The sequence below is a fragment of the Hipposideros armiger genome, unplaced genomic scaffold (genome assembly GCF_001890085.2).
Source record: "Hipposideros armiger isolate ML-2016 unplaced genomic scaffold, ASM189008v1 scaffold_137, whole genome shotgun sequence".
Classification (NCBI taxonomy): domain Eukaryota; kingdom Metazoa; phylum Chordata; class Mammalia; order Chiroptera; family Hipposideridae; genus Hipposideros; species Hipposideros armiger.
The window spans coordinates 514,765-542,336 of record NW_017731487.1 but is presented as its reverse complement, the minus strand read 5'-3'; the positions used below and the strand labels follow the sequence as shown (position 1 = coordinate 542,336).

At 40.3% G+C, this 27,572-nt stretch overlaps 1 long non-coding RNA gene across 1 annotated transcript in view; it reads right to left on the bottom strand.

Annotated features, from left to right (window-relative positions):
- Window positions 1-1,143: 1,143 nt before the first annotated feature.
- The window catches only part of LOC109386640 (uncharacterized), a 27,185-nt gene continuing 756 nt past the window's right edge, over window positions 1,144-27,572 (bottom strand). The window contains exons 2-3 of the long non-coding RNA XR_002124819.1: window positions 4,852-5,014; window positions 1,144-1,481 (exon numbers count right to left, since the gene is read on the bottom strand). This is a non-coding gene — a long non-coding RNA (uncharacterized LOC109386640). The remainder of the gene's footprint in view (window positions 1,482-4,851; window positions 5,015-27,572) is intronic.

Sequence of the window (27,572 nt, the reverse complement as noted above, 5' to 3'; positions counted from 1 at the left end):
AAAATGTGCAAAGCATTTAGATCAAAGCTTGGTGCATAACGAGCTCTCTGTGCGTATTTGCTTTTATTATTATGTCTCTATCTGCTTTTCTAAAAGCAGTCTTCTTCTCATTCCCCTCCTCCTCCTCCTCCTCTGCCTTCTCTTTCCACTTCTGATAGTGTAGCAATAACATTATAATTATTGTAATGCCACCATACTGCCTTCTGGAATCTCCTTTGGGTTATGTCATGGGTTGCTATGTCATGCTATGTTTTGATGTTGTGACCTCCCCCAAATTCATATGCTGAATCCTAAACCCAAAGATGATAATGTTAGGTTGGTGGGCCTTTGGGAGGTACTTAGATCATGAGGGTAGAGATCTTAGATCATGAGGGTAGAGATCCCAAGAATGGCATTAGTACCTTACAAAAGAGCCTCCAGAGAGATCCCTTGCCCCTTCCACCTTCCTGATGTGACGATACAGCAAGAAAGAGCCAGCTGTGAACCAGGAAGAAAGCTGGCACATGGATCTTGGACTTCCTCTTCACAAATTTAAACAGTACATTTCTGTTGTTCATGAGCTACCTGGTCTAGAAATGGCCGGAAGGGACTAAGGCAATAATCAATATTTACTATGCAAAACCACTTAATGATGCTGGGTCATTATTTCTATGTTGCAGATAAGGGAACAGTCTCAATGGATGAAGGGAATCTGCCTAAGGCCACAGAGTCAATAGAGTAGAGAAATGGAATGTGAACTGAAGCCTTTCTAAGGTCAGCCTTTCTGCTAGAGTTCACCACCTCTTCTCCCCTTTCCCACTGTTCTTTCTGCATCTCTGATGGAACCTGCAAGGAGGAGCTTAACCTAGATTATCCACATGGGCTCTAAATTCAATCACAGTTATTCTTCTAAAATAGGTGCATCGAGAAAAAGATACATAGATAAAAGAAGAGGAGGCAATGTGACCAAAGAGACAGAGACTGGAGCCATGGGGCCAGGTGGTGGTACATTTTATGTGTCAACTTGGCTGGGCCACAGTACCTAGATATTTGGTCAAATATTATTCTGGGTGTCTCTGTGAGGGTGTTTTTGGATGAGATTGACATTTCAATCAATCAGTGTTAAGTGAAGCAGATTGCGCTCCATAAGGTGTGTGGGCCTCATCTAATCACTTGAATTCTGAATAGAATAAAAGGCTGACCTCCCTTGAGCAAGAGGGAATCCTGCCAGCAGACGCCCTCAGGCTCAGCTGAAAGTCTTCCCTGGGCCTCCAGCCTGCTGACTTCTTTCTGCAGATTTTGGACTTGCCAGTTTCCAGAATCACATGAGTATATGTAGATGTTCTGTTTCTCTGGAGAAAACTGACTAATATAGGCTGCAAGGAGAGGAATGTTAACAGCTACCAGAAGCTGGACACGGCAAGGAATGGGATCTTCCCTGGAGCCTCTGGAGAGAGCCCGGCTCTGTTGACACCATGAAGTCAGACGTCTGGCCTCCAGAACTGTGAGAAAATAAATTTCTGAAGTTTTAACTTTGCGATAATTTGTTACAGCAGCCACAGGGAACTAATACAGAGGGCTTTGGAATAAACAAGAAAATACCATTTGAATCTCATTTTGGAGATTATGGAGGATTTGTACACGGCGTATATGCATGTGGGTTGCAAGAAGGCTCTCGAGGGGAATAGACAGTGTGTGCAAAGGCTGAGAGGACAGAAAAATGTGGGGCTTTGGGAGGGCAGCTGTGAGTCGCCTACAAGTGCAAAGCCTATGATGGTCAAATTTAAAACAATACATTTTGGGGATACTGTCATGAGGATTGAAACTATGCCTAATATTTACCGATTTTACATTGTCTTATATTTTGAGATCATGAAAATCTGTTGGATATTTTTAGCAAAGAAGAGATATGGCTAGAATAATGTTTTTTTATGGACTTGATTCAGTTGTATATTAAATTGGTTGGTGAGGTAGTGTCTGGTGGGAGGGAGGTCAAGGGCTTCTAACAATTGTGCAGGACAAATGCTGTAAAGACCCACGTGGTGATGGCATTAGCTTGTGTTTACATGTGATAATACAGGGTATTTCCTCCTCTTTCAAAAGGGTGACTTTAATAGAACAGTAAGACATTCTTACAAGAGTTTAAAGCCTTAAGATTTCCATATATATTAACTTCTCCAGCATTTATATCTTCCAGTAGTAAATGAATCTATCCTCATTTTATAGTTGAAAACACTTAGGCAATTAGTGGCTAGCTATGGTCTTTGAGATCATATATTCTAAGTGTCAGGCTGGAGTGGAATCCAAGACTTGTGCTTAGTGCTTTTCCTTTTTTGGATAAAACACTAATAATGATATATTAGTGAGCATTTACTGAGCTTGTGTTTTTCCTATGACCCTGACACTGCTCAGCAATTTGCATACATTTGCATATTTTAATACTCCTAACATTTATGCAGTAGGCACTACTATTAATTGTATTTTATAAATGAAGAGACCAAAGTTAAGAAATCTATTAACTTATCCAAGATCATACAGTAGAATTGTGGCAGGTATAGGATAAGAACACAAGTTTTCAGGGGCTAAATGATGCTTCTCTAACCTGAGACACAGTGAATCACTGAGAGATAGCCATTGCGTTTGTTGGCCCAATCCAAAAACCATGAGCAGGCCAGATTTTTCAGAGGTCAGTAGGCTCCATACGGCGGGTTCAGAAGCCTTCTTCTTCAGAAAGCCACTGGGTTCCATAGAGAACTGACTTTATGCAGTTTGGGGCAGCAATGCAGAAATGAAAGTGAAAATATGGAAGACAACTCAGACCTTTTATCTCGCCCCTGCCCCTTACACTTGTTCCTATTTACCTCACCACTTATCAGCAGACAATAGAGATTAGAGAGTATGAAAAAACTCTCTTTTGACATAATTGTCTGGCCCCATTATCGGACAAGGCTGGTAGACTGCCAGATATTTTTCTGAGCAGGGGTGGGTGGGTTGAGCAGCTTCTATGTCACTAAGTGTTATCCTACCGGCAACAGTGAGACCCAAACAGCAGCCCTTATTCCTTGGCTGAAATGTGGGTCCTGCCAAGAAATTAACTTGACGCTTCAAGTCCTTCCTCTAACAACAGTTATGTGGGCTAGGAAGAAATCAATGATGGCGGAATGATCTGAGGGACGTTTCCAAAAAACACACGAGACCGAAGATTCCCCTCCTACCCATCCCCAACCCCCACCCCTCTCTCTACCACCAAGGAGTTCGCCAGAGGAAGAAGCTTAACCACGTAACCATGTATATTTCACAAACATCACCATTGGATTTTATGGCCTCCATATGAAAAACAACTGAGCTAGAACAAAAGGTCGAACCCCTAAAGCCAAGAATCAAAACAAAGCATACATCATTTTTTTCCTCCTCCTCCTCCCTTTTACTTTTTTTAACTTTTTATTTTGAAGTAGTCATAAAGTCACAGGAAGTTGCTACAGTGATAATAGAGTGGCTGTGTGCATGCCTTGGCTCAGTTTCTCCTAGTGGCAACATATCAAAGCCAGAAAGTTGGAAAAATGACATTGATACAGTAAACCAACTTCATTCATATTTCACCAGCTTTCTATGAGCTGATTTGCATGTGTAGTGCTGTGCCACTTATCCCACGTGTAGATTGCTGTAACCACAATAAGATACAGGACTGTTCTGTCGCTGCATGAATCTCCCTCCTCTTATCTCTTTATAGTCACATCCAACCTCCCTTCCATCCAACCCTAACTTCTGACGACCACTCATCTGTTTGCAATTTCCATAATTTTATCATTTAAGAATGAATTACAAATGGAATACAAGTGATGTCAAACGTCTTTTTATGTACTATTTGCCATCTAACCATATATCCTCTTTGGTGAAATGTCTGTTCATGTCTTTTGCTCATTTTTAATTGGATGTTATTTTTCGCTGTTAGGTTTTGAGAATTCTTCATATATTCTAGATACAAGAACTTTGTCAGATATGTGGTTAGCAATATGTACCTTTTGTGTAGAGAGAAAAAAGAAGCAAATCAAATTTCATATTTATCTAGCTATCTAGCTATCTACCTATCATCAATCATCTATGAATTCTTATTAGGAAAATGCTATTTCTCATCAGAGTTAACATAGTGATTTTTTTTTTTTTTTACTACTAAATACCACAGAAGGAGGCTTAGTATTTGGATTTTCATATATTAGTGGGTTTGGAGTAAAACTAGTCATTATTATTCCACTTTTAAAAAGTGAAGTATTACGCAGGCTTCTTTTCTTTAGAGTAGCCAGATAAGGTGTATCAAACAATTGGAGATGAACTTTGATCTTTGTGGTCTTTTGCATTTTGGGAGAAAGCACTATAGAAATTATACCTCACGAGCTAGATAAATGATCTGCTTGGTATTCTCTGCCCTCAGGTTTTACCGTATCTGCACTCTCCCTTCACCACCAGACCCAGCTGTCATGACAATAAGCCTCCTCGATGTTTCCAAAGCAGGACCTAAAAGGCGGTTTCCAGCTCTTCTCATGTTTTCTTAAGACAATTGGAAGCTATGTTGTTTGGAGAGCTGAAAACTACATTTTCTGCCACTGATTTCTGGGGTAACTGTCTTATAACCCATAATCCATTCCTCAGGTAGGGAGTGGAGACCCAGAGGAGCCCGTGTCACATGGTTGAAAGTGGCAAACTGGGCCCAGTAAGTGATGGGATACAGTTACACGGGAATTGTGACAATGTTGAGCCATGGCGATTCTGTTTTCACCTGAAGCTCCATGCAGGAAGTCATAGTTCCCTGTTAAAGGGGTGAAATATTTCAAACACAGAAAAGTACAGAAAATAATATAACAGCCAGCCACTTACTCACAGGGCCACCGCGAGCTCGCGTCTGTGTGCGAAGTGAAAAGAAGACTGGCTTTCTTTCAGGCAGAAGCATTCTGCAGCAGGAGCCATGTTTGGCAGCCTGGGCCTGGGCTGGCCCATGAAAGCGGTCCATCTCAACCACCATCGGGGGAGGCAGCTGCCGCTGAAATTAAACAGAAGTTAACGTGTTGCCATGTTTGTTTCAGAATTTGTTTTTAGTGCCCAAACCTAAGAACTCCAGTGTGGTGAGCCTGACCACTCCCTTCCTCACCTCCTCCCTTCCAGGTCCCCACAGGTCACCACTCTCCTCAGACTGGCTGTGTATTATTCCCACAAAATAACATGGACTGTTGGCCAGTCTGCGTGTTTGAAGTTAACACAAATAATCTCATACCGCACTTTTTTTTTTTTTTACCATGCTATAGCTACTGGATTTCTCCATTTATATTGCTTGTTATGACATTTCATTAACATAGAGAGAAGCAAAGTGAATAATAATAGCATCTGATTACAGTAGTAAAAATTAAAAAGAATAGTGACCTATTACATAATTCGTATTATATCCTGGGTGCAGCCGCAAGCCCTTATGCATATTACTGCATGGAATCCTGTCTTTATTTGGGTGTTTTGAAGCATCTATCTTGTGTCGTATGTTTAAATGGGGGGGGGGGTTCAATGCCTACTTCCTTCTGAAAGCTGTTTTCTGAGAATGCGTTATCATTTCATCACTTCAGAAACCTTCAACCATTGCCTCTTCCAATATTGTTTCAGCACCATTCTGTCTATCATCTTCTCATAGTAGATGAACATTGAACCTTCTCATCCCATTCTTCCTTAATGCTCCCTTTATATTTGCCATGTCCTTATCATTTCTTGCCTTCTTCTGGGAATAGTAATCAAATATATGTTCTCACTGCACTAATTCCTTATTTTGATGAGTCTAATCTGTTTCATCTGTCCCATGAGTTTTTTACTTTTTTTCTTTTTATTTCAAGAACAGTACTTTTCATTTCCAGAAGTTCTATTCTTCTGTCAAATCGCCCATTTTTTTTTGTTTTCACATCTTTTTTTTTTCTTTTATTACTGTGTTGATTTTTCTCGTTTTGTCTTTAATAATTTGTCTTTCACATGATCATTTTACTAGCTAATGTCCTCAGGCTTTCACAGTCCTCGTGGCTGTGTCTGCTTCATTGTCCTTGGGAGGATGATTTCCTCATGCATTTTGTAATTTTTGATTGTGAGCTCAAATTAAGAAGGCCTCCCTCTCCCCACCCGCATGCCCTGTGGGAAATCCTATGTAGCCAGTGTTGTTGAAGTAGCTCCACAGCCTTGTATATTTCTTTCTGCCTGGTGACTCAGGTGGTACAAACTTAAGAGTCCAAACTATTACAATATGAAGCATTGATAGAGACAAATAAGTTTTCTTGCTAGGTTTTAGGGAAGAGGGGAGATTTATTTTTTTATTCCTCTTTCACTGATGGTGCGATATTTGCGGGACTAGCAATGGTCTCATTGGTGACCCCTGGCTTCTGTGGGCCCAAGTTCTCATCTCCAGGCCTTACGTGTGTGCTAACATTCAAGATCTTATGTTTCTGGGTTTAGTAAAACCACTCACCATCAGCCGTATCATGTGTTCACATGCTTCAACTTCTAAGTTTTAAGGCTTTATTAATTCAAGGATATATTTTATCCTGTCTTTTTAAGGTTTTAATGAAAAAGATCTTCCTTCCATTCTTCCTTGACTTTTCTTTCTTTCTTTCTTTCTTTCTTTCTTTCTTTCTTTCTTTCTTTCTTTCTTTCTTTCTTTCTTTCTTTCTTTCTTTCTTTCTGTCTTTCTCTCTCTCTCTCTCTCTCTCTCTCTCTCTTCATTATCTGTATCTGTCATCTTAAAACTGGGATTCTAAAAACAGGTTTAAATACTTTTGTACTGCCTTAGCATGTTGAGAAAATGCAGTTAGAAAAAAAAATGGGCTGTCAGAATGAATTTGTGCAGATGACACTCAGGTTAGTGACAAATTACAGCATCACATTACTATCCGCCTTGTTTACAAGTAAAACAGGCAGCTCGCACTTTGGAGCATCAATCTGAGTAGGAAAGTCTACAGAAATCACTTCATTGGTAGATTTAAAAAAAAAATTTTATCTTGAGCAGAATTATAAACAAATATTAGGAACTTGGTAGATTTGTAAAAAGTCAGTGAAATATAAAGCAGAATGTTAACTAAATAAGAGCAAGGGGCATGGACACCATGGCCCGTTAGGAAAGAGGCATCCAGCCTCAAAAAGCCCGGCGGCCAGGCCAAGGAGCGCTGCTCTCCGTGGCCACGTTGGCTAAGGAGGCTTACCCTTGCCCCGCATTGCTCTTCCGGAGCCTGTTCTGTGTGAGGAGGTCATCTGTTTTGCCTAATCCCATTTTCTACCCTTGTATTTTAAAGGTGAAGGGACTGAACGTGAGGCAGGGGGAGGGATTTGAACACGTTTCTTTCTGACATTAGGGAATTCACTCCTGCTCTCCTCCAAGCATCATCAGATGCTCCCTGACTATCTTTGTGTCTGCCTGGGCCTTCCTCCCCCCGCCAACATTTTAATTTTAGTTTCTCATGTTGAATGAGCTTCCCTTGGGAAGCAAAAAAACGATTACAGGAAGGCCGTTTGCCTTCTAGGGTTTTTTGTTTTTGAATTTTAAATGTCAAATGGTTTTTGGTTTTTTTTTTTGTTCTGAAATAAGAGTTGAGGAAGCTCAGTGACAGGCCTGTGGAGTCACTTTCATGAGCAGAGTGATTCCCTATGTCCCCTACTGGGTGAAGGGAATTCAGTGTAGAAAGGACTTGAGAAAGGCATAGCACGCTCTGCTGACCACCAGCCCTGTGATGCCGGTGAGCAGTTTAAACTCTCATTTTCAGCCTCCACGTAAGTAAAAGGGGAATAATCATCCCAGTTATTTTGCAAAGTTGTCATGGGGCAGTATGCCTACCATCGTATTTGCTGCATATTAGGAACTGAATAAATGGGAGTTATTGTTGCAATTTAACATAAGCGGGAATGTTTAGGAATCCTTTTGAAGAAAGAACTCTTTACTAAAGAAGAAATTATATTAAAATCCTGTCTCTGAAACAGGAACAAAAGACCTAGCTATGCTCTCTCACCAATGGCCTGAGGTTCCAAACCATACTCATTTTTAAAAAGGAATGCACTAGGGGTGACCTGCTAGCTCAGTTGGTTAGAGCGTGGTGCTGACACCAAGATTACTGGTTCGATTCATGCATGGGCCACTGTGAGCTGCGCCCTCCCTAACAGAGTCAACTATGCTATTGTAGCGTGAAAGCAATGTGTAACCAATGACCATGGCTGTTCTCCAATTAAGAAAAAAAAAAAAGGAATGCACTAGAATTAAATGCATTGAGAACCCTTGAACCTGCTGGTTTTTGTTTCTTTTGAGAACTTAATTAGCAAGTATCCTATAGACCGTTTGTAAACCTCCTTATAATAAAGGTCACTCACACTACATCCCCCAATTGGCTAGTTTAATTAGGATTGAGGGGTTTACTGATCTCACCCATACACCATTCAATTGGAGCCATCCACGAACATTGAGGATTATCATGATACGTTAATTCTGAAGCTGTTCCTTTTCCACTGGAGCACAGAATTTTTGGAGGCTCCACATAATTAATAGTCAAATGTATATGATTTATGGAAAAATACACTATAGATTAGAAAAGAAGTGATCCAGTTGCCGAAGGACATTGTAAACCAGTGACAAGGGAGTATGTTTTGTCAAATTCTCCTTTAATCAGTTAATTGAGATTTAGAATCCCTGGCTATGGACAAAGCAAACCTCTGCCTGCATGGATGGAAGCCCAATACCTTCTATGCTCCTAGTCTAGATTTTGAAAAACTATATCCATCTTTTAGAAATACGTGATGCATAAAGTGAGAATATATGCACTAAAGAAATTTGTTTTATTTTGCTTAACCCATTGCTTCCTAAATTATGAATCAATTTTTAGCACATAACACATTTTAGCATCCTCCAGAATAAGAAGCTTCACTGAATATTCTTTGGGACAGTCTAGACTAGATAGGAATCATCTGACAAGGATATTTTAGAGTTAAAAGTAGTAGAATACCACTAACCAAATTATGTTAGAACTATAAGCCACATGGAAGGCAAAATGGAGGCCACGGAGGACAAGAAAGAGCATGTCTGAGATCGTCACAATGGACATAAAATCAACAACAGAAAAATTCCTGGGCTAATGACACTGTGCAGTTTTGTAAGTTATGTTACTTCAAAAAAAAAGGCCTACGTGGGGTAGCGCCATTATGATTTAGTGAAGAGCCAGAGTGACAGACCAGCATTAACATAATGTGATTGTATCACTTGAATTCCTTGGTAATCACAGTGCAAATACAGTAATGTTGGGGAAACGTTTTTTAGCTAAGCTAACAATAATAAAGCATAATGACCCAAATGCTGGGAAATAGTAGCAGAATGTAGCACGCATGTGCCTGGTGGCATAAATTTGTTCAGCCATGTTGAATGCAGGCGAGCAGGGACATCAAGGGTCATTAAATGATAAGCTTTACTCACTGTGTCTAGATATAAAATGTAATTTTAAGGAAATTCAAAGGAAAATGGTGGATGGGTAAAGATATTTGTCACAGTGAGAACTGGTTTGAGCCCTGTTTCTTTTACTTCACCCCCTGGAAACAATCTCTCTCTCTCTCTCTCTCTCTCTCTCTCTCTCTCTCTCTCTCTCTCTCTCCCTCCCTCCCTCCCTCCCTCCTTCCCTCATTCTTTTCCTGAGAATATTTGCCAAGTGGCAAACATTGGAATAGACAGCAGTCAGGGAAGGGTTAATAAATTATTTGAAGGGTTAACAAATTATTTGAGGCATAGTAGGATCAATAAAATCATTAAGATTGCTCTACAACCATGGAAGTGTTAGTAAAAATAAGCATCTTCATTGCAATTACAAGTCAAACAACAAAAAGACCAGAATTTGGGAAAAGAAAATATGTCAGCTGGGGTTTTTATAATTTATTTATTTAAAAGATGTTTAATAGCCTCTGTGATAACGTTTTTATATAAAATGCTAAAATAAAAATACAATTCAAATATAAATTTAACTGTGTAACTGAATGGCTAAATATTGTTTAGTGCCTATATATTATGTTTTCTGAATCCTCACTGACACAAGAAGACATCTGAACAATAATGTGGTTTGAAAGGATATTATTCCTGCATGCTCTTATTTTCATAAACTATACATACATACATATATATATATATATATATATATATATTTGAATATTCATTCATTTTTGAAGAGCATCCTATCATTTTCTTAATCACCACACCACTTCACTGACAAGGACCTGAATTCATTCATTTGACCAGAATTCATGAATTATGACTACTAAATGTCAGATAATACCAGGACAAAAGAAAAAGCCACAGTCTCCACTGTAAGAAAGCTCTTATCTATGTTATTCAATATATATTTTAATTGATATCATGAATAACATGAACAATTTACTTTTGGGGGTAGCATTCAGAGTAAAAACAGTACGATAACGTTCTTATTGGCGTGGTGTGTAACCCAAACCATAAAGTAGGGTGTGGGAGTTGATTTGACTACAGAACCAAACACCTTCCTTCTTTTTTCTTTTTTTTTAAATTTTTTATTGTTAGTTTCAGGTGTACAGAACAATGCAATAGTTATCCTTTTCACCCTCACAAACAACCCCCCTCCCCCCATGTATTGCCCTCCCATCCCTGATATCATGCTTATCTATTACAATTCCATTGATTCTATTCCCACTCTACACCTTCCTTCTTACTTTACCTTGCTAATTTCTAGCAGTTTTACCTTGTAACTTCCTTCATTCCTACTTTGTTCCCTCCATTCCTTTCTTCTATCCTTCTTTTCCTCCCTTTCTTTCTCCCTCCTTCCCTCTTTTTCTCCCTTCCTTCTTGCATGCTCTCATTTATTCATCCATTCTCTAAATTCTTCCGTTCTCTAAATGTTATGCACCCTGTCATGTGTGAGGCATGACGCTAGGAGACGAGGGCACAGGAGTGAATGACATGGTACCTTCCTGTATTCCAGAGCCGCATGTTCTAACGAGTGAAATGGAAACGTTTTCAGAAAAAGCTCTACCAGAGCTATGATACCAAGGCTTTGAAAAGTTTGATGGCGACACAAAGGGAGATCAGTTCACCAGGCTTCAATTTCCTTAAAACTGTGATAACTGTGTCTAGTTATTCATGAGGATAAAACAAGAGAAGGTCTAGTATACATTCACGATTGCTGTGAAAACGTAATCAACACCTTTATCACCCTAAATAGTAGTTTGAAAGGCTGTTCACAATTGGACCCCAGCCTGTTTGTCCTACCTAGGGTCTTTTTTGTCTTACTCAATTTCTCCATGAACATTTAAGCTTAGTCACCATTCTCGAAACATGGCATAATTTCTCACACGTCTGTACCTGGCTCAAGTTGCTTCCCCTGTCTGGAAAGAACCTTCCTTCCATTTCCAACATGAACCCTCCTAACTCTCCCTGCTGGTCTCCATCTAATGAGCTCACGTTGCAGCCCCAGTTCAAATAACATGGCAAAACCCCCTGAGGCTCCCAGGGCGGGCAATGGCTCCTTTCTCTCTGCACCGCTCATGCCTTTGCCCACTGTGTCTGCCTCCTTCACAAGGAACTCCCTGAGGGTAGAGACCTGTCTTTCTCATTTCCTCATCGCCAGTTCCAACCAACTTCATAAATGTTAGTTATAAAAATGAATGTACATATCAGTTCAATAAAAAAGTGAATGAATGAGTGATCAAATTAATGAATCAGTAAATTATTGACTAGTGATTGAGGAAATGACTTACTGATAAATTATTGTATAGTAATTTAATTAATGAATACATGAAATACATTATTTAGCAGGTGAAAAAATAAATGGATGGCTTACCTAAGGGAGTTCATTGTGATTTCTTTCCACAGGAAAGATGATACAATTTACTCCCTTCTCTCACCTGCCTTCAGGATTTTATTGGACACATAAGCTTTTCTCTTTAACATCTCCCATTATCCTGCTGCAAGCAGGATTTTTGCCTAAAGGGTGAAGAACAGTTGACCTTTTAACTATTCTAGACAATTTTCTGTTGTAATATGCAACAAAGGAACCATTTTGACAATATTTCATAAACCTTATTTTATGATTAATTTGACAATTTAAATATAGCCTCCTGTGAAAAGCTCATTTCTTAAAAAAAATTCTGCTTCCAGCTATTGGTGACAGGGAAATAACTTTTATAGCATACCCTGGCTCACAAATTATATTTTCTTAGTAAATAGGTTTTAGTTGGCTTTAATTTACAAAAGACAACACTGACTTAGAAGAAAACGATTTTTGTGATTTCAGTAAAATTTACCAAAATAAAAACAGGTCTGTAGCATTTCATTTGCATTAGCAAAAACATGAGCTTGTTAGCTTCAGAAATGGCATGGCATTTATGTTATGGCCACAAGGAGACACAGTTTTTCTGCTCTGCAGTACAAGACTGCACATAATCTTGATTGCGAAAATTGTCCCCAGGGGTAGCCGTTTGGTATTTTGAACACCATTTTCCCATGAAGCCTGGGGTTTCTAATGAGAAGTGTCAAATAAACAGATCATTAGGTTAAGATTAAGACTCTCAGCACAGACTCAGCCTACTAAATGAATAATGTTGGATGGAATGAGACCCATGCGTTTTGCAATCGTTAACAAATACTGAGGGGGCATTTGAGATGTTGCTCCCCAGCATATGCTGTCAGTTTGGCTCACATGAACTCTTGTAAAAAACTAAAAAAAAAAAAAAAATTGCACTTGTAAGAGTCCATCATTACCTAGTTTTTCATGTTACTGAGTAGTAAAATGGGGCCTAAGTGACTGTGTGGTTTATCAAACTGATTGCAGACATTAGAGAAACTGGGGGAAAAAAACACACACAAAAAAGTTCATAAAATACTTCAACATGGAAGAAGGTAAGTGCAGACATTCTCTACGCTTCTCTTCTTTTAGATTCAGCTCTTCGAGATCCAGTTAAAAGAACACTTATCTTTTAACAATGTAAAGCATGTACTTTTTAAAGAAATGTGGAAAACAGAGGTAAATTACCTACTGCCTCCACACTCAAATATAGATAATGCTAGCTAGCATTTAGGGCTTTATTCTTCCTATCTCTTTCCAAAGCACTGGTTTCACTTTAGATATATTTGCTTTCCTCCTCTCTCATTTCATATGTTGATATATTATGTTTAATAAAAATATTTTAAATAGTTTAAAACTTCACAGTTTTCAATTATTATAATAGCCATGAGCTATTTAATTATATCCCCAAATTTGGTTATTGGCAGTGTTTCAACTTTTAGTTATTACAAACATCACTGAGTTGATTATTAAGGTATATAAAGTTTTTCCCATATTTTGGATTATATTCTTAGAATTAATTCCCCCCAAAATAATATTTTTATCTAAATTATATATATATATATATATATATATATATATATATATATATATATATATATATATTTTTTTTTTTTTTAGCTGAGCCATCCTGCCACCTGTTGGCAACCCAGTGACAGCTCAGCTCGGGCTGGGAATTGAACCGGCGACCCTGTTGCTCAGAGCTCGCACTCTTGAGCAAGCTCTTAGCCAACTGAGCTATTTGGCCAGCCTAAATTATAATTATTTTAAAACACTTTTTATATATTTTCAAAGCTTCTACAGAAAGAATCTGGATACATTCTAAATACTGAAACATCTTTTTCTTCTCAAGAAGTACCTTGTTTCTTACGTTTAATAATGGAAACTAATGCAATAAATTGCTAAAACCATTTTTTTTTGTATGATGCCACTCTGTTCATAGCAGTTTATATGGCACTTCAAAAGCTCTATTCTAGAAAAATATTGGCATGCTTTTGAACCACCTTTCCCCAAGAGGCAGTCATGTACAAGAGGGTGTAAATTTCTTGTTTTCTTCTCCTTCAGAGGCAGAGCTGGTTCCAGAGAAGACATTCCTGGAATGCAGGGGGACCTGAGTGTAAGGAAGAATACTCTAATGGTGCTGGATTCCCTGTTACTGATGGGATTAGCTGACTAGGAGACTTGGGTTGGGGGCATTGTATTTCTAGAAATGTCTAGATCGAGCTTGGGTGACCAATTCTCGGAAAGATTTTTAAAGGTACTCTAGATCTGGTTGGAAAGCCCATCTAGATGCAATGTAAAAACACTTTCTGTCCCAAAACCCTATCTCATAGTCGACACGCCAATGAGCGAGATCAAAAGAAACGGCAAGAACAGAGGAAAACATCTACGTACAGTATATACTAGGCCAGGGATGGACACGCGAAGGCACAGTGATATGGGTGTTTAAGGAAATGTTGCTGAGGCAAGGCCATGTATCCAAGGCCATTCTAACAAAGCCACCCGTGCTTATTGATTTTGGAAATGAACTCCGTCCCCTGCTCACTTCCGGACCAGCATGCTGCACACTCCCCGCACCTCATGTTGACTCAGCTCCTCACTTTTCTCCCTCACAATTTGCCCCAAGCACATTCACGATTCTCAAGCCACATACGAAATCCTCCAAGGGACGCTGGATAGTTGCCTCGAAGGAAAAAACAAAACAAAACAAACCTCTGTCGGAAAAGAGGGGCAGTTAGGAAATACTGTTTTCTTTGAGCAAATTCAAGAATTTTTTGAGAGTGAGAAGGGCTAAGATAGTTCTGTGTATTCACATGGAGAAATATTAATAGAAGTTACTGAAGGACGTTCTAATCGAAAGGGCTAGCCAGATATGGAATATGCTCTTGAAAAGTTAGTGAGGTTTAAGTATGGTAACTTACTGGATGTGGACTAGATGCTGTGTGACTAAGTAGGGGGAGGTAGGGCAATGCAATCCATCCGATTTGATAATTACATGATGCTGAAGGAAACAGAGAGCCATTGACGGTTAGCTGCTATCATCCCAGGCTAGGCCTGGGCAACAATGATGTAACACACACCTACCATGAGTGTTCAGGTGGACTTCATAAGTGAACTGAAATCATTCTTTTTGAGAAAGAACTTTTAAAAGTGAGACCATTTCCCCGAGATAGTTTCTAGTCTGCTTGGCTGTCCCTCCCAGGTTCAGTAAAAGAAACACATGCGGTGGAAGCATGTTTAGCAATTGGGCCTGTTCCCAGGTGGTGAGACGTTTAGCAAAAATCCAGAGTTATTATTAGATCTAAATGGAGGCTTTTGTCAAAAGGCCTCTTGAACTGTTAGGAAATCAGAGTGCAAATTGATAATGACACACAACACGTCCGTGCCCTGGCAGCTCCCCGAAGGCTGCCGGGATACCCCAGAAAGGCCTTGCATGGCCTCCTGCCAGCCGCGCGTTGCTCAACACTTGTCCCTAAGTCAGCCTGACAACTGCATTCTTCTCCTCCTTATAAGACGCAAAAGGAGATGGATTAAAGAGGATGTTTGAACTGAGACTATTAATTTCCTTGCAGTGTATATTCAAGTCAGATCCCTTTAGGAGAGCCTTTTGTGGTTTCATAAAATTACATCCTTCACTCTTTGGATGCCTTTCCCAAAGCACAAATTTGGTTTCTAAAGAAAATCTACTTCATACGAAGAAAGGAAAGAAATGAGTATGTAGTAATCTTATATTCATTTTATATATAATAGTTCTGTTATGCAAAGAAACAATTACAGTATGAGCTATTTACTAATAAAAGAAATCATAAAAGGTAGGCTTCCTAAAACATATACGGTTTCTTTGATTTTTTTAATCTGAAAAAAATTAATCAAAAATGATTTTCCCATAATAGTTTATGAATGCTTAAATATACTTTTTAAAACTGTGGGGTTTAAAAATAAGCATTTCTCTCCTTTCTAAGATGATCGCAATACTTTATTTTTCGGAGGTTAGGTGAGAGACGGTTTCGTGGAGGAAGTGCACGTGTGTGGTGTCTTGGGGGAAATTGGAGAATGGACTGCTCCCCCATCCTAACAACCCTGGTCCTTTTAGTTTCCTTCAAGTATGCCTCAGTGTCATTCACATGGGAATGCCGCCCACTAAACAGCCATGTCCTTTCAGTTGCATCTTTACAGACCCTGTTTCTGTGGTCTGAGCTCTGTCACAGTACCGCACACATGCCAGAAAGCCTATTTTATTTCATGAATCCTTAAACGTAGTCCCTGAAAAAGGAACACGTCTCACTTTTCTCTACTCTGTGGGTTACACAAACTTTTGGTTGGTTTGCACTGATAGAAAACGAAACCCAATTTAGCTAACATTAAAGAGAAACGACTGGGTTTTCGGAGTCACATGCACTGTTTGGGGATGAAGTTCTCACATGGGAGGACGCTGCGATTTTTGCAGAGCTCTTGCAATCTCACTGCTAGTCTGGGTGCCCTGTGACTTGGATCAGTCACTTCTCTCCACGGGGCTCTTTTCCCTCCTGGGCTCAGTGGTTCCCAGTCATGAGGGGGCATTAGAACCACCACTGCCGATTTTTCTAATACCTCTGTCTGGGGCCCACCTCGGAGCAGCTCACTCAGAATATCTAACAGGTGTGGGCCTGCAGTGCATTTCTAAAAACGGTCTCCAGGTGGTTCCAAAGCGAAGCTGGGTTCAAACCACTGCTTTCTCTGGATCAGTACTTCTCAAAGCTCAGTGTGATACGAACGACCCAGGATTTTGTAAAGAGCAGGTTCTGATTCAGCAGGTCTGGGCTTCAGCGTCTAAAGTTTCCTTGCTTCCATCTCATTTCCTAACGATTTTCCTATGCTCATCACACCCCAACGATTGAGACTCCTTGTAACCACTCAAATGTGTCTTGTTTTGCCAGGCTTTGTGTCTTTGCACCCCGGGGTGTGTCATTTCCTGTATATTGAACAGACCCCTCTCCTTTACCTGGTTATTTCCTATTTCCCCTTCGAGATGTAGATATTAAGTGCTCCGAGGATGCTGTGTTTAAACTACCACTGTCCTAAGTTAGGTGCTTCCTTATGCAGAGTCAAAATGGCCCAAACATGTTCTTCACTCCCCACCTAGAATGTAAATGTCTAGAGTGCCAAAAGCATATCGTGTTTTTTTTTCGCTATCTACCGAGGTTCCTGCCACAAAGTATGCACTGATTCTTCTCAGTGTAGGCTCTAATTATGGTGGAGAACGCAGTGGGCCCTTCACACCAATCTGAGTTTTCTGCCATGAGTCTTAGCAACAGAGCCATGTGGCTATGGCAACTCAAGGTGGGTTTCCTCCCATAGCCTGGCACGAAATCTCTCTTCTTGTGTCCTAAGGACATGTTGGGACATGCAAGCTCTTGAAGGCTCAAGACTCTGTAACAGAGCAGATTTGGGGGGCTGTCCTCAGTGATGGTAACAGACCAGTGAGAAGGGCATCTGCTCACTTGATTTCTGTGCTCCTTACATTTTTGACATTTCTCAAAGCTGACATTGCTTCTCAAAGGCCAAGGGAAGAAAGGCGAAACGGATCATTTTCATGGGCCTGATGCTCTCTTACTTGTTTCCCAGGCTGACTGAGAACAATTTGCATCCTGTCCAGGCCTCATAATTTCTGGTTGTTAAAGAAAGACACGTGGGGATTGCCAAAGTGCCCTGAGACCTTTGCTCAGTGTTGTGTGACTTGAAGGATATGGGAAACGTGGGAGGGCCATTTACTTTGATTTTCTTCTTGTGGCCTACACTAGAAGTTTCCTGTGAAAGTGTAAGAGGAATTGAGCCAGCATTTGTTCTCTATTTAAGTTTGGATTCAAATTATGTATATGCGTTACATTCAATGTGTAACTTTGAAGTGTCACCTGTGCATCAGACTCTTTGCTAGATGTCAGGGAGAGTGACTTGAATGAGTCATCGATTATACTTTCAAAGAGCTCCCCATTGTAGATAGGGTGGACCATGTAGCTAGGTGTTATCCCGAAGAATAAGGTGCCATAAAAACACAGAAGAGAGGTCAATTAAGTCTGTTGCTTATGTCACACAAAAGATAACAGGGTAGTATGTCACAGGAAATGTCTTTCAAAATATTTCATTCAGCCTTTTAGTTAATGTCTCAGTTTCTACTGCTGTGTAACAAATGACCCTGAAACTTCGTGGCCGAAATAACAGCAATAGTAGATTATAGAGACCATCTTGTCTTGTACAGATGACTTCTACTGATTTATTTAAAAGTAAACACAGGTGACTATTATACTGACAAAAATAAGATTAAAAATGATAAAGTATGAACTAAGGTATAATGGATGTCCATCAGTAAAATGTACTTGTGCTTAAGGAGAATATGATTGTTTCTGATTCACTTTCCCTGCTCTCTGCTGACCCACCTGGCACACAGGTAGGAATTGGAGGAAAAAGTAAGGTCTAGTCAGAGCGGAAGTGCTTATGGTACAGAGCAAGATGCTAGCCTTGCCTTCATTAGTGTAAGTTAATCAGTAACTGAATGATTGAATTCAAATTTTGCAGGAAATTTTGGAGGGGCAGTGGCAGAGTCCAGGTTCCAACAGAACCGAGAATGGGCAGTGGAGAGTGGAATAAAAGAAGTAAAATGGGGTAACTGGAAATCGGTTTGAGTCTTGACTTGGTAACTAGCCTTGGACAAATCACATTTTAAAAATACTTTTTCAAAGATGAAGGGCACAAGTTAAAAAAATAAAAAGGCAAAAAAGAAAAAAAGAACAAAAAGTCCCACCCAGACACACCCTCATCAAATTTCAAACACTAGAATGTAGAAAAGATTCTGAAAGCATCATAGGAATGGAAATTAACAAGCATCAGATTTCTCATTAGTAATACAAGATGCTAGAACACAATAGAATACTGCTTTTATGGTTCTGAAGGAAAAAAACATATCAACATAGAACACTATCGTTAGCTTTGGTCAAAACTTGTGGCTTTCTACTCAATAACTCTTTTTTTCTTTTCTCGTTTGTTGGCACATCTCCAGGTTTGTTAAGGTATCTGTTGAACACAGATGTGCTGAGGAGAAAAGGTCCCTTCCACAACCCTGGATGACGAATTATTGCTCTAAATTAATTGTGATAAAATCATCCCTCTTTGCTATTGGTTATTCAAAATGGGAGATGATAATACAAATCTAAGCAAGAGTTGCTTCTGTAAAAGATTGTTCTTCTGATAAAAAGTTAGAACTCTTCAGAAAGGTATCTCTTCTCCAGCAGGCCATCTTCCTGCCTCAGACTCATTTGAGGATATTATGCTTGGATGCGTGTCATCCATTTTGTGATCATGCAGTAATAAGCCAGCACACTGGGATGGCCTCGTGGGATCATAGAAAGAGCCTGGGTCATTGATAACATTGTTTAGTCACTGCACCAAGCCTGGTACCACCTACCTCCAGATTTCCTGTTATTTGAGATAATTAAGGATCTTTATTGCTTAAGCTATTGTGGATATGGTTTGTCACTGGCAACAGGATGCCTCACAAATGATACATATGCCAAATTATCTAACAGGTACAAACTGTAATGATATTTTCATTTCTAGGCTTGGAAGTAGTCAAACATTTACATCTCATGCACTGCTTTTAAGGGATTTACCTAAAAATCTATTCTAGTAAATTGAGAAAGGCAATGAGGAAAGGAAAGGGAAGTGCTAGGATGATAGCCTAGAAACAACCAACCAGATTGGGGAAAAAAAAAAGAGAGAGAGAGAGAGAGTTGGAAGTGCAGACCAGGGAGGCAGGGAGGCAGGGAGGAAGGGAGGTTCTCAGATAAAAAAAAAAAAATTGGATGGACTTTATTGAATAGAAAATATGACTGAGAGTTTGGGCTACAATACATGTATCATATGATAAGGGGGGGTAAATACAGAGAGAAAAAAGACACATAGGAACTCTCAATATGTGCATCTTGAGGAGGGAAGATAGGGAATCACATGACAGACCGGGTACAAACATGACACGAGCCATGTTGTTCCGTGTTAATAAGTGATGGGGATTAAGGAAAGAGGAACCCTGGGACCTTACTAAGTAGAAATATCCGCCTCTGAGAACTCCATCAATCTTGGCATTGGATCCATCTGGGCTTAGCTATGCACAGTATTTACGTAGCCTTAAAAATTAAATATAAATGGATGTGACATAATCATGCGATTGGAAATAGGTAGAATTAACCCTTAGACAAAGAGCTTGGTTGTAGTTGTCTGACAATATATACAAAATATTGCTATTGAGAATATAAAAGTGCAGCTAAACATAAAGCAAGAACCATAGCGGGGTAGAAAACTGAAAGTATAAAAGCACTAGTATCCCGAATTTACAACCTGGTAATAGCTATTAGGTATCAGTCAGCACTGGTGGGAGAAGAAAGAGGTGTTTAAATGTACTATTTAATGTTCAAAGTAACCAATAGAATAATGAAGAAGAATAACAGAACATGAAATGTGGAGATTTGTTAAACCAGATGAGTAGTGTAGATGAGCAAAGTCTTTATGTTTATATTGAAATGACTCACATAATCCTCTTGTCATTCAAATCCCACCTCAGATTGGCACCTAGTCTGTGAAACATTCCCCGCCACTTGCCACCCTCACCCCCAGGCTGAAATAGTTAGCAACTGTGTTCCCCTCTATAGCATTCTTGCATTCATCCATCCTTTCAACTTCTTGAAAGTTTATTCTGCTCCAGATTCTGTTGTAGATACTAAAGATACAACTGTAAAAAAGCAAGACATTTATGGCTGCTCTTCACATGGAACTGACACTTTATGGGGAAGGAAAGAATTAAATAAGGAATGACTGTTGCTGCAGGGGCTACGAAAGAGACATATAGGGAAGAGGGAGAGCATAGATGCACAGGAGTGGACCTAGTTTGGGGAACCCAGCAGGGCTCCCAGGAGGAGGTGATACATGAGCTGCTCTCTGAAGGATGATAGACAGTAACTAGATGAAGGGGTGGAGGTATGGAGACAAGGACAAGGTGTGAGGAACACGGTGCAAGGCAGAAACTCTGCACCTTACTGAGGAGATACTCTCTGAAGGCCCCATGGTGTTGCAAGGTGGGGGGTGAGGAGGAGGGAAGCACAAGACAACACTGGGGAGGGAAGCAGGGGCTGCATCGTACAGGGTCTTGAGGCCATGCTATGGGTTTTGTCTTTCTCATAAGAGAGAGGGGAACACTGAAGGATAACCTCAATGAAATTTGTGTGTCACTAGATCAGGGATGAGCAAACTGCAGCTTGGATGCCAAGTCCAACCCACCATCTGTTTTTATAAATAAAGCTTTATTAGAACACAGCCATGATCTTTGTTGGCTTGTTATCTATGGCTGCTTTCACACTATAATGGTAGAGTGTGGTAGGTGCATCCAAAATTGTATGGGTCACAAAGCCTAAAATACTTAGACTATTTCGCCCTTTACAGAAAATGGTTCCTGGAATAGATTATTTCATAAACAATACAGAGAACTGTCCATGATTCTACGCTAGCACTCGCTGTACTAAGGTCATCTGGATACTTATTTGATTTGCTCATTATTAGATTGTGAGCTCTTTTTGCAACAGGGTCCATGTCCAATTCATCTTAGTTCCCCTCACTCCTAATGCATTATTGTACAGTGAACAATTGATTGAATCAATCCTGCTCATTTACTTCACAGCTCATCTAGTCCAGGTGCTAATTTAACTGATTTGGAAATTAAGGTCAAGGGAGTTTGAAGGAACTTCCCCAAAACACCCAGCAAGTTAGTGTCCATGTTGGGTCTTAGATCTAGGTCTCAGGCTGACATCCCAATCACCTTTGTTCTTAACTTTAATCCAGCTGTCCAAATTAGTCTAAAAATAAGGAGATAATTTGAATATCACTAGACCCAGGAAATGGGAGACATGTATATACTTATAGAGTCATACTTGTAGAGTCATGATGACTCATCTACGAAAAAAGAAATGTGCTCAGGAGCTTTGTCTAAATCTGTGTTATAATCGTCTCTATAGAGCAGACGTTTGTGCATTATCTTGGCACTCGGAGCTCAACAGAACGCCCTAGAAAGCTTTGAAGATCCTGGGAGGAGTCCCCGCGGAGGTCAGGGAGGCAGAAGGCTCCATGTTGCTGTTCCATATGCCTCTTTGCCCTTCCTATTAGGAGGCTGGAAATATAATTAGGAGACGAGCAGCACAGATGCTGCAGTTTACAATAACCAGAAGAAACTGCTGAAATGGGTAAGACATGAAAGGATAATTTTGCTTATACAAAATAGCAGACTGCAAACTAAACCCAAGAAAAACAAACAGGCAGATGGGAAAAGTGGAGAAGGCATCAGCACAGCTGTGAGCAGGATTTAGCCACCCAGATGCAATATAATTTGGGGGAAGGGGAGGGAGAAGAAGAGAGTCTGAAAAAAAAAAAAAGAAAATCTAGATTCAAAAGAGATACTGGAGACTAATAAGTTCCTCATCTCTCCACCTGTGGGTTAAACTTTTTCACTTCCACTTCCTTAGACCATGGTTGCTGAAAGTCATTTCCTGGGGGATGGGAGGAAAGGACTCGAGGACAGGAAAGATGGATAGGCGCCCTCGCTAATAGAGAAGGCAGCGGCAGGAAAATCAACAGCTATGATTGCAGTGGAAGAAGAAAGACCGAGCCATTCCTCAGAAGAGGGTGAATAGTCATGTTTGGTTTTTTTACTAGCAGCATTATTTAGATGACAACACAGGTGCAAGAATCACTTTCCAGATCGAGCCAGGGGCGTGGGGAGGGGCAAGAAAAGAGACAATCATTGGGCACGCGCATGGAGTTTCTATTATGCATTAACCACTGTAACAGAAACTACAGATGTCATCTTAGTTAATCCCCAACAACAGCAAAAACGAACAAACACAACTCAATGTTATATTGTTTTCCCTATTTTTAGGAGTTACGAAATTGAAGGGGTTAGGAAACTGGAGGACCTAGGATTTAAACTCAGGGCTTTATGATGTGCTAGAGCACCTTCCCCAATCACTTAGATACAAACACAAATCCAAGTCCTCAGAAGAAACATTTCAGTTATGGAAAACCATATGTGACACCAAAAGAGAGCCCAGTGGGTTCTCAGGCAAATGGTGATTCAGAAGAGAACGCTCTGTTGGCCAGAGAAGACAGTGAATGAAAGTGTTACTCTGCCATGCCACCATGCACTGGGTTGTCACTTCTCTCCAAATACTCATTTTTTTTTTTTTACAAGTGGCTGTTAACGCATTTTTTACTCCCACTTTACTGCGAGCCCCTGGAGAACAATACTGGACATTATTCATCCTTATGTCCCCAGAACGAGGGAAAAGCCTAGCCCTGCTCAGATCTGCAGCACTGCCTAGCTCCAGGAGGCCCCACGGACGTGGGTGATGATGCGAGACTCCACAGAGCAGGGGTCAGGCAATGGTGGGAAAGGCAGGTCCTGCTCCAGTCAGCCAGCTTCCAGCCCCTCCTCACAGCTGACATCTTCTTCTCTGAATTCTCAAGGCACTCTGTGTGACATGCCTTCTCCCCCTACGGTCCACCCTCACCATCTCATCACAGCCCTGTGGACCAGGCTGATGCTATCTCTAGGCCAGTTTCTATCCATGACTGCTTCCCCGCTTAGCATCCTTGGAGTGGCCTGATCAAGTGAAGTGATCACATATTTTGAACAAAATAATGCGCTTTTCTAAATAAGATTTTCTTATTTATAAAACGTAGCTCGTCAAGCCTCGTTTACACATAATCGACGCGAAGTGATATCATTTTCTTCATTCTCTATATCTTTGTTTCCTCCTGCAGCTTGTGAAACGGGGTTCTGACTCTCTTCCGAAGCGATGGGAACTCTCTGCCAGCTGCCACAGGAAGTGAGGCAGGGTTCCCATATCTTGGAGGATCCAGCTCTTCGTGGGAAGAGAAAAACTGCTGCTCTGCATTCCAGCTCCCGGGCTGTTCCTACCATCTATTTTGGGGAAGGGGAACGCTAGTCGCACAACACTTTCCCCAGAGAAAAGATGCCAATGTCAATGTCAGCCATTAGGAAACGTCATTAAGGCGGATGAGAAACGGGCTGTGGACATTTTTACGAGCCCAGAATACTCTGCTTAGAGATTTTTATGGACACCACAGGAAGCCAGAGAGACAACGGCATTCGTACCCTTTTTTAGAGTCTGGTGAGGAGCAATTTTTGTGCTCAATAGAGTGTGTTTTTTGAAAGGGAAACTTACTGTGGGGGGTGGGGGGACATGTCAAAGTAAGCCTTATTCAGAAAACCTGTGGATCTGTTCGATAGAACGCTCTGGGCCAAGTAGCTGTGGGCTGAATGGCCAAATCCTTCCAGAATTGCAAAGAAAGTCCTTCCTTTTGATTCCAGGATACACTGGGAACTAGTCTTTAGAGAATACTGTTCTGCTTAAATTTCTATGGCTGCGACAAGTATATCTGTAATCTCTATATATTCGTTTTCTCCTTTTTTTTTTTCACATGACAAAGCTCAGAAAGTTTGAAAAACGCTCAGAAAGTTTGAAAAACTTGCACGGACATACAAACGGTACGTGGTGAAATCAGTGTTTGAGTCTGCGTGTTAATCGTGACCATCTCGCTTCTCCACCGAGGCCCAGAGATGTAGACTGAAGTCAGGGGTAGGACAAAGCGCGCACACACGGTATTGTCTTCAGATGAGATCTCCGGATCTGGGTTTAGGGGTCCTAGTTCCCCAGAGAGACTTGCCTCTGTCAAGCGGGAGCTGTGTTTTTAAGGGTTGAGCCACAGTGACATAGGAGAAAGGTGTGCATGTCCCTGACAGTGGGCTTTCTGCCTTTACAGTATCACTGTTGTGCCTCTTCCCTGCAGTCCTAGGAGAGGGAAGGGGCAGGTTATCCAGAATATTCCTGAAATGCCCAGATTTCCTATTTATATTGACATCTTGTGGTAGTCCTGCGTTACTGCGGTCTGCATTGCCTCATGAGCCCATCATTCAATTTTCACAGCATTTATTGTACTCTTTCATGCATCAACTGAACCAGAAGTTACTAAGCACCTGGCAGGTGCCACACGCACTGTGCTAGGCACTTGAGAATATTAAGAGGTCCTTACGGAAGGGCCATGGGAAAGACCCAAAGGCAGCTATTATAGCATCTCCCTTCTGATAAATACGAGGTGCGATGCAGTGAGCACCTGCCGTGCAGTGTACCAGGAGCTCAGTAATAATTGTACTAGCCGCTATGATTTCCCTATGATACTGTCTGCTCTGCAATTATCCTTTCACTGAATCCTCACAATGACCCTACCTGGTGACTGTTCTCATTCACATCTCATATTTGGGGAAAGAAAAGCTATAGAGGTTATTTAAATTATCCAAATGTAAAAAGCTCATAGGTAGTGAAGTTAGGTTTCAAACCCTGATTTTTCATATCTCAAAGCCAGAGCTACAGTTCTATGAACAAAAGCAGGGGGAGAGGGGTTGATTGCAGTGGTGAGGCGACACTCGAGAAGGACTTAAACAATGGCCAAGTTTATTCCAAGCAATTTAGCCCATGAGAATAATGGGTTATCAAACTTTCCAGATGTCTAGTGGTTAAATTCTGTACAATTTAGTTCAATTCTCCAACCCAAACAAAACAAAACAAAAACAGCCCACTGAGTATACCACTGACATCACAGTGTAGGGACTTCGGCTAGTTTTCTTATGCAAACTCATAAATACGTGCATATATCAACAAAAAGGGAATTGTGTTGTAAGTACTGATTTGAAGCCTGCTTACTTTATTTACTTGATTAGATTTCTACTGCTGTATTCCAAATTGCCACAACTTAGCACCTTAAAACAATACCCATTGACATCACGTTTTACAGGTTCCAGGCAGGCTCAGTGGGTGCTCTGCTTAGTGGCCCCAAGGTGTCTGTGGGTCTGGGCTCTTAGCTGCAGACCCTGGGGCAGGACCTGCCTCCAAACTCACTCAGGCTGGTAGCACAAGCCAGTGCTTTGTAAGCAGGATGGGCGAGCATCTTGTTTGTTTACTGGGTGCTGGCCAGAGACCCCTTTCGGCACCGAGAGGCTCTCGCAGGTCCACAGCAGTGGGACCTCCATTTCAGCAATGGGGAACCTCTTTTACATTGAATCTCTCTCAGGTTTCTAATCTCCCTAACTGCCTTTTCTGCTACTATCTGGAGAAATCCCTCTGTTTTTAAAGGGCTCTTGTCATTGAGTTAAATCCACCTGGATGATCTCTCCTAGTTTAAATTCAACTGATTAGTAACCTTAATTACACTGGAAAATCCCTTTTGTTATGTAATGTAACATCATGGGAGTACCACTGGGGACAAAAGTCAGTGGCCATCTTAGAACTCTGCCTACGACATTTAACAACCATTCTCTGTACATACGAGTATGTTTATGTAGCGCCTGCTATGTGCTCTGTTCCAGGCCCTAGATCTATAACAGTGAACAAAACTGATAGAGGCCCTGCATTCATGGAGCTGATGGTATGGAAGAGAAATAGCTTCTATGTCATAAAATACACCTGTGCTTTTTCATTATTTATGAATGCGTAAACTCATTGTAAAAATGTATCATAATTCAAATACGCAATTCTAATTATTGAATAGCTTAGGTTATTTTCCATTTTTGAACTTATAAACCACAGTGCCGTGGACATTGTTTTGTACTATTATCAGATAGGTGCCTGGCAATGGAATGTATGGGTCAGACTGTATGATTTTGATACATGATTTCAAATCGTTTACTGGAAATACTGTACCAATTGACAATCCTGCCAACATAGCTTTTTTTTTCTCATCTTTGCAAATCTTTCTAGTGAAATCGAACTATTTATATAAATACATATACACACACACATAGATAGCATATATACATATTATATATTTGTAACTCTTAATTTTTCCTGTTGACATCCTGTGCCAATTTTCTCACCAGGATTCTTTTCATTTTCACACCATTTTATTAGCGTTCTTTAAATATTAAGGTATTAATTCTGCTGTCACGTAGACTGCAAATTTTATCCCAGTTTATTGTCTTTTAATTTTATTTTTGACAATTTTTTTGATAGAAAGGATTTTTTAAAATCCAACTTATTCATGCTTTTCTTTATGGTTGTGGTTTTGGAATAATAGCTGGTAAAGCCTTTCTCACCTCCTCATATAAATATTCATATATATTTTCTTTTAAATTTATTTTTATCATGGAAATATTTAATTTGGCCCTAAATTAGGGATTTTACATTATTTTTCATAGGCATAACCAGTTGTTCTGTCATTATTTCATAAATAAACCAAACATTTCAACATTTCTAAAATATTTACAAATACTTTGTTCTCTTCTGGACTTCCTACACCGTTCCGCTGCTCTGACTTTCCTGGATGACCCCTGCACTACCCGATTAGAGCCGTGTGATGTTTTAATGTCTGATAAGCCATCTCCATCATTACTCTTATTCTTAGAAATAGAAAAGGACTGGCCAATCTCACAGTGTATCTTTCCAGATATGCCATAAATATAATTTTTAATTCAAGTCCAGACTTTTAGCGTTCAATGTGAATGTGAGAACAGCATGGAAAAGCAATGTCAGCTTTAGAAGCATAATGAATTAACTCCCACATTCCTTTTCCACCCCACATCCATGCCCCCCAGGTAAAGGTTCTCTCCTCTCCTCTCCTCTCCTCTCCTCTCCTCTCCTCTCCTCTCCTCTCCTC